Raw genomic sequence first — 6,191 nt, forward strand, 5'->3', positions numbered from 1 at the left:
CCTGTGTGTTTTCTTGAAACCCCAAATGTTGTGGGTCTATTGGATTTGTGTGCTCATGGGGCAGCAAGGAACAGCAGCAGACATGCACATGTTCCACTCTCCTATCAGACTTCACTAGGAAACACAAGTTCAAAGATAAAATTACTAAGCATTACGAGATGATGACAGAGGGCATTAAACAAAGCACAGGGTCCTTCTGAGAGTGGGGCTTTTGCAATTACATGGAATGTGTGTCCATGAAGCTGGTCTTGCTATTAAAAGACATAAGTTCTCTGGCCAGATTCCTTCATCTCTCTACAACAGCTATCCATCGAAGTATATAGCGTCAGAGTCCTTCCATCAAGGTCCCTTTCCAGTGTACATTAAATTCTCCTCCATGTCTTCAGGTTACATCACTCTCTTCCTTTGTAACACTTAACACCATTTCGTAATAATCCAACCAGTAGTCTTTACATTTTTTCTTGATTACTTCCTAAAGGATTTTGAAAACACTGTAGGACCCTTCAGATACTTTAAGTCAACAAAGGAAAATTGTCATTAGAACCTTAAATAGTAGGAAAGGATGTCATTTCTAGTATATGGTGAAAATTGACACTTTAAAATAAAACTACCATACCACATCCTGTGGAATCTAAATACCCTAGAAATTTCCAACTCATACTTTAGTAAGTTTTTCTTAACTGTTAGAACTTACTGCTTTGTCTCCTTGAAGTCAGTTTATTTTCCCACTTTTGTTTTAATGCTTCAAAGTGCTGTAAGGATCACTATTCACACCTGTTTGCAATAAAAATATATAAGCAGGAATTATTTATTTTGTTTTCTAGACCAAAAGTTTCTTAGTGTTAAAATGTTCTATTATTACAATTATTGTAATAATTATAATGTTATTATAATAACATTATTTTGTTTGATCACTCACAGTAAAACTTTTTTGTATAGATTAAATAGGGAAATAATAATAATCATTATTATTGAGGATCTAGAGAAACTGCTAGATACATTCTATCGATGATCTCATTTGATCCTTACAATTACTTTATGAAGTAGTCACAGTAGAGTCTTATATTTGTTAGGAATATATTTCAATACTTTTGCAAATTCCCCAATTTTTCTAATATGGAAATTTTTTGTGCTGACACCTAGTCTTTAAACCCACATTGATTCCTTTTTTTGGAGTTGTTGAGAATACACACAGAAAAACATACAATTCAAAAATTTCTATGTGTACTATTTAGTGACATTGATTACATTTTTTGAGTTGTGCAAACATTCTCACTCTCCTTTTCAGAGTTGTTCCTCCCCTATTAACATAAACTCACTGGTGAGGGCGCATTATTAAAAGCCATATAAAAATTTTGAATTTCATAAATATTTTGTTGGTGTTGTTGCTAGGTGCTGTTGAGTTAGTTGTGACTCATAGCGACCCTATGTACAACAGAATGAAACACTGCCCAGTCCTGTGCCATCCTCACAATCGTTGCTATGTTTGAGCCCGGTGTTGCAGCCACTGTCGACGCATCTTGTGAAGGGTCTTCCTCTTTTTCACTGACCCTCTGCTTTACCAAGCATGATGTCCTTCCCCACAGGCTGGTCCCTCATAATAATATCCCCAAAGTACTTGAGATAAAGTGTTGCCATTCTCACTTCTAAGGAGCATTCTGGTTGTTCTTCTTCTAAGATTCTTTCTTTCTCATTGCAGTCCATGGTGCATTTAATATTCTTTGCTAATGCCATAATTTGAAGGCATCATTTCTTATTTGGTCTTCCTTATTTATTGTCCAGCTTTCCCATGCATATGAGGTGGTTGAAAATATCATGGCTTGGGCAGGTACACCTTAGTCCTCAAAGTGAAATCTTTGCTTTTTAACTCTTCAAAGAGGTCTTTTGCACCAGATTTGCCAATGTAATATGTCATTTGGTTTTTTCACTGCTGCTTTCATGGGCATTGATTACGGACCTAAGTAAAATGAATCCTTGACAACTTCAATATTTTCACAATTTATCATGATGTTGCTTATCGGTCTAGTTGTGAGGATTTTTGTTTTCTTTATGCCCAAGTCTAATCCATCTTTGATCTGCGTCAGTAAGTGCTTCAAGTCCTCTTCACTTTTAACAAGTAAGGTTGTGTCACCTGCATAACGCAGGTTGTTAATGAGTCTTCCTCCAATCCTGATGCTTTATACTTCCTCGTATAGTCCAGCTTCTCTGATTATTTGCTCAGCATACAAGTTGAATAAGTGTGGTGAAAGGATACAACCTTGACAAACGGCAGTCCTGATTTTTCATCCCCTTGTTCTGTTTGAATGACTGCCTCTTGGTCTATGTACAGTTTCTCCATGAGCACAATTATGTGTTCTGGAATTCCCATTCTTTGCAATGTTCTCCATAATTTGTTATGACCCACACAGTTGAATGTCTTTACATTGCCAATAAAACACAAGTAAACATTTTTTTGGTATTCTCTGCATTCAGCCAAGATCCATCTGACATCAGCAATGATATCTCTCATTTCATGTCCTTTTCTGAATCTGGCTTAAATTTCTGACCATTCCTTGTCAATGTGCTGCTGCAATCATTTTTGAATTATCTTCAGCAAAATTTTACTTGTGTGTGATATTACTTACATTGTTCAATTATTCCTGCATTCTGTTGGATCACCTTTCTTTGGAATGGACATAAACATTGATCTCCTCCAGTTGGTTGGCCAGGTAGCTGTCTTTCAAATTTCTTGGCATAGCATTTTTTCGTTGAAGCATCTCAGTTGGTATTCCATCAATTCCTAGAACCTTGTTTTTTGACAATGCCTTCAGTGCAGTTTGGATTTTTTCCTTCAATATCATTGGTTCTTGATCTTAAGATACCTCCTGAAATGGTTGAAGGTCCACCAACTTTTTTTGGTACAGTGACTTTGTGTATTCCTTCCACCTTCTTTTGAAGCTTCCTGTATCGTTCATTATTTTGCCCATAGCATCCATCAATATTGCAGTTTGAGGCTTGAATATTTTCTTCAGTCCTTTCAGCTTGAGAAATCCTAAGCATGTTCTTCTCTTTTTGGTTTTCTAACTCCAGGTCTTTGCACATTTCATTATAATACTTTATTTGGTCTTCTCTAGCTACCCTTTGAAATCTTCTGTTCAGCTCTTATACTTCAGCATTTCTTCTGTTTGCTTTAGCTACTTGATGTTCAAGAACAAGTTTCAGAGTCTCTCCTGACATCCGTTTTGTTCTATTCTTTCTTTCTTGTCTTTTTAATGGCCTCCTTCTTTCTTCATGTATGATGTCGTTGATGTTATCCCACAACTTATCTGGTCTTCTGTAATTAGTGTTCAATGGGTCATATCTATTCTTGAGATGATCTGTAAATTCAGATGAGATATACTCAAGGTTGTACTTTGGCTCTCATGGACTTGTTCTAATTTTCTTCAGCTTCAACTTGAACTTGCATATGCACAACTGATGGTCCATTCCAAAGTTGGCCCCTAGCCTTGTTCTGACTGATGGTATTGAGCTTCTCCAACAACTCTTTCCACAGATATATTTTATTTGATTCTTGTGCGTTCCTTCTGGTGAGGTCCACATGTATTGTTACCGTTTATGTTTTTGAAAAATGTATTTGCAGTGATTAGGTGGTTGATGCTGCAGAATTCTATCATGCTATCTCCCATGTGGCTTCTATCACTAAGGCTGTATTTTCCAACTACTAATCCTTCTTTATATTTCAACTTTCATATTCAATGATCAGTAATTATCAATGTATCTTGATTGTATGTTTGATCAATTTCAAATTGCACAAGTTGGTAAAAATCTTCAATTTCTTTATTTTTGGCATTAGTGGCTGGTGTATAAATTTGAATAATAGTTGTATTAAATCGTCTTCCTTGTAGGTATATGGATGTTATCGTATCACCGACAGCATTGTACTTCAGGATACATCTTGAAATGTTCTTTTTAACAATAAATGCAACACCATTCTTCTTCAATTTGTCGTTCCCGTTGTAGTAGAGTATATGATTGTCTGATTTAAAATGGTCAATACCAGTCCATTTCAACTCACTAATACCTAGGATATCAATCTTTACTTAATTTTTGATGACTTCCAATTTTCTTAGATTCATACTTTGTACATTTCACATTCTTATTATTAGTGGATGTTTGCAGCTGTTTCTTCTTATTTTGGGTTGTGCTTCATGAGCAAATGAAGGTCCCAAAAGCTTTACCCCATCCATGTCATTAAGGTTGAATCTACTTTAAGGAGGCGGCTTTTCCCCAGTCATATTTTGAGTGCCTTCCAATTCGAGGAGCTCATCTTCTGGCACTATATCAGACAATGTTCTACTGATTTTCATAAGGTTTTCACTTGCCAATTTTTTTTTTTTTTCAGAAGCATATCCCCACATCCTTTGTCCCAGTCTGTCTTAGCCTGGAGGCTCTGCTGAAACCTGGCCACTCTAGATGATGCTGCTGGCATTCGAAATACTGGTGGCATAACTTCCAGTATTACAGCAACATGCAAGGCACCACAGTACAACAATACTGGCAGGTAAATGTTTTACATAAATCAAATACGTTTTGGAAAAGATTCCTTAGGGAGATTGATGGAGCTTCTCCTCTCCCTACCTAATCAGTTTATATGTCCACAAATGAGCATTGGTGGAACAAAATCTGACCCACTCTCATTCTTAATTTTATATTTTTAAAAGTTAGCTTAGAGAAAACTTGTTTATGTGAATAACTCTGGAAGTGGAAGTAGCTCTGTGTCTACAATGTAGGGAATATTGCCTTAATAGAGATTTACTAACTGCTGCAATCAGTTACTGTCCTAAGGGAGGAAGTTCTGCTTATCAGAACTATAAAGAACGGTCTTAGACTTCTGAGAGGGGGTGACCATATCTCTGGCACTGTGTATATGAGGGGCACAATAAGGCAGGTTTGAAGGAAGAAAAAAAAAAAAAAAAGCTCAAGTTGGAATCAACTGCTATTTCCAAGGGAAATTGTTTGGACACTGACAGGACAAGAATCAATTGCTATTGCCAAGGGAAATCATCCGTTGGGACACTGACAGGAATAGAAAGCCAACCAAAATCTTGAAACCCATTGCCCTTGAGTCTATTCCAACTCATAGTGACACATAGAACAGAGTAGAACTGCCCTGTAGAGTTTCCAAGGAGTGTTTGGTGGATTTGAACTGCAGATCTTTTGGTTAGCTGCTGAGCTTTTAACCAATGTGCCACCAGAGCTCCAGAAAGCCAACAGGAAGAAGGGGAAATCCTCTATCTTCTTTCAGCTTTCCAGTCTGCCTCTAGCACCTCCTACTGGCAGAGTCAAATAGGCAGCCAGCTGGTACTGGAGAGTGGTAATCCAGAACCCAGTGTCACAAAGTAGAACATTGAAAGTCATTTCGGAACTGAGAAACAGTAGCCTAATAATCAGCACAATATTTCTTTGATGCATATGTTAATCCGTGTATATTGAACACGGGGGTGGCCATTTTAGGAATAATTAAATAAAAATCATGTGTAAAAATCAGAAATAAACCAAGTCATTTTGTTAGCCTTCATAATCAAATTTTTCTTTAATATTTAATGAAAGAGAAAATTATGTTTCCAAAAAGAGTGAATATTATATAGACTTTACTAAGAATAGGATTAACTGTAAATTGACAAAAGAAAGTCTTGATATGATTTGACAAAAATAAATTTTAAGTTCCTGTTAAATAATATACACATTACCTAACAAACACACACACTTGCATATGTCTTAAATTTTTAATCCTTTGTTTCATCTAATGAATATTGACAAATTTGGTACCACTTAAAAAATATTTTTAAATATAGTGCTTCAGCTGTTTGGAAGTATTTTTCTTTCTAGCTAATGATAAACATTGTATTATAACCGCAAACATTTTCTTAAGTTAAATTTGAGGAGAAAAAATAGTGTTTGAATCTTTCTTTACTCTTCTCTCATGGAGCTCTCCTTAAAACTTTGCCTTATTTAGCTTTAACCCCCATTGCCATTGACTTCATTCTGACTCATAGCGGCCCTATAGGACAGAGTAGAACTTCCCCATAGGGTTTCCAAGGAGCGGTTAGTGGATTCGAACTGCCATCCTTTTGGTTAGCAGCTGAACTCTTAACCACTACGCCTCCAGAGTTTCCTACTTAGCTTCAGGCCAGGGATAAAAGTGACAGAAT

This window comes from Loxodonta africana, chromosome 7 (assembly GCF_030014295.1).
Source record: "Loxodonta africana isolate mLoxAfr1 chromosome 7, mLoxAfr1.hap2, whole genome shotgun sequence".
Taxonomy (NCBI): Eukaryota; Metazoa; Chordata; class Mammalia; order Proboscidea; family Elephantidae; genus Loxodonta; species Loxodonta africana.